Raw genomic sequence first — 2,290 nt, 5'->3', positions numbered from 1 at the left:
TGTTCCTCAATCGTTTGATGGCTCGAATTCTTTCACTTCTCCTTCTCTGAGAGCGAGCAGCGGAATTTTGCGAGCGAGCTTCTTCTGCTACCTCCAAATTACTTGTACGGGTCAAGGCAATGTGCTGCGCATTACGGGTCCTTATTTGTGACGCATTTTGAGCATATTGAGATCGGCTTCGTCTAAGCGCAGCTTGGCGGCGCTTCTCTTGAGATAAAGGAGATATGAGCGGCATTCTCTTTACTTTGCTGTTAAAAAATATAATATATCGACGGCCTCAAGAGTTCGATGGCGCTCTGTCAAATAGGAATCTAGCTCAAGCCGCGTAGGAATTTCGGATTTATTTTGGATGGATTGCTCCCATAATGAGAGAGTGTGCTTTGGTAGTTTTGTCGAGCACATATAAACCAGGATAGGGTCCCAAATGTCAATATTAACACCGGAAGTGCGTTGAAGTTCTTTTAACGCTGCTCCCGAATCCTGTGCTATGGATTGCACATTGAAAAGTGTTTTCAGGTGACTGTTCACCTGCAATCGCTTATTTTCGAAACGCTCAGTTAGGTTATTCCAGGCTGAGCGAAAGCCATCATTGGTAAGTGGGGATCTTGAAACTATGGAATGAGCTTCGCCACTTGTTTTTGAATTTAAATGGAATTATTTTTCAGCGGGCGTTAGACTCGGATTGTCTATGTATATTGCCGTTAAAAGGTCCCGGAAAGTCGGCCAGCGAAGATAATCGTTATAGAAAACCTCTGTTTCGATAGGAGGGATCCGACAGCCATAAGACGTGGATTTTTGGGACGTAGTAACTGGAGCTTAAGGTATTTGGGAGGAGCCTTTTTGGACTTGTTCCATCAGCTGGGCGGCAAATATTTCATAAGTTGAGTACGTTGAGAATACTTGGACTTTAGTATGGATTTCGTGTCTGCGGCGCTCTCGCATGCAGCCACAATGCAGTCGGAGCAAATGTCGTATGCTGCCTTTACCGTTTGCCACAGGGAATTGAAGTGGCCTCAAAGTGAATCAGACAGTAAGCTGTGGCCATAAATCGGGCTAAAGCGGATCTTACTGATGTTGCCATGACGTAAAATAATTTAGAATTTTAATTCAGAAGTAAGGAAACGGTATGGAATCGAGTTGGAGTTTAGGAACCAATCAAGATTGTTAATAAAAATTTATTGCATCGGATGGTCGGACTTATGTAAAGAATTTCGGACTTTAATTTTGATTGTTGGGAAGGAACATTTATTGTGAGCTCTTGATCCACTGTGCTCTGGCGAAATATCGGTACACGTATGTATGCACACTGTACATATGCACATATGTGGGGTGCGAAAAGCGGATTAACGTTCCGGGAATTGTAAAGACTACGCTTATGTTTGTTTGTCGGTGCGTTTGTTTGTCACCTGCACAACAAAATTGAAAACGATTTGCTGGAGTAAATTTGTGGATGTTGTAACTTTCTTTTTAATTTTAGAAATAGTTTAGCCGTATTTGTAGGTCGAGAAAAATAGTTGGAGTGGACTGTATTAGAAAGAGTAGTTAGAGTGGGCTGTATTAGAATACTTATGTAAATATACACACGCAGCTGGAACACAGTAAAAAATAAAGAGTGCAAATCTTAAGGAAAAATTTTATGATCGGGAATTTTTTACTGTGGCTGAGTTATATTTTACACACGATTGGAATTGAAAATATATTTGACAAATATTTTAGTTGAATAGTAGCACTGAAATATCTACTGGAATTGTTTCAAGTGTACAATTGTGGGCAAAGGAAACTGGAATATTATCGGGCACAAGTAAAGGAATTGCGCCGGATTAGTCATTTTTGGATTTAGACAATATATCATACAGAAAGTTAGTCCAAATAGGGTTCTAAAAACTGGCTGTGTGACCGGAAATAATAGTAAGTGGAACTTATCTGGAGCGGTTCAAGCCTGCTGGGACAAAATCAAAGAAAACTCCAGGAGAGGAAAATCCAAAGATTTTGAAATCCGGCTCGAAGGAGCAAAATGTTGGGGCAGAGTGGCTTGATCGTTGAAAATAGGTGAAGCCCCAAGATCGAATGGTACGCAAAAACACTGGAGTACCTTGGGGTTTTTACGCGACGTGCGTAGATGTTTATTGGATCACTTGGAAATGAGCACTTCTTAAGCCTAACTTAACTTAAGCGCTCTAGAGCAGAGCGGAGACTTAGGGGAGAGATGCAGAGGGAGATCGGACGACAGTTCGGGCGCGCGAGATGTAGACATCTGGATAAACCTGCCGCTCGACTCTGCCTCCTGAAA

At 41.8% G+C, this 2,290-nt stretch overlaps 1 long non-coding RNA gene across 1 annotated transcript; it reads left to right on the top strand.

Moving 5' to 3' along the window:
- The first annotated feature begins 392 nt into the window (after positions 1-392).
- Positions 393-1,209, top strand: LOC139353977 (uncharacterized). Its single transcript, XR_011605033.1, has 2 exons — positions 393-592; positions 666-1,209. It is a non-coding gene; the product is annotated as an uncharacterized lncRNA (long non-coding RNA).
- Positions 1,210-2,290: the final 1,081 nt, after the last annotated feature.

This window comes from Drosophila suzukii (genome assembly GCF_043229965.1).
Source record: "Drosophila suzukii chromosome 2 unlocalized genomic scaffold, CBGP_Dsuzu_IsoJpt1.0 scf_2c, whole genome shotgun sequence".
Lineage (NCBI taxonomy): Eukaryota > Metazoa > Arthropoda > Insecta > Diptera > Drosophilidae > Drosophila > Drosophila suzukii.
This window is presented reverse-complemented; position numbering and strand designations above follow the sequence as displayed.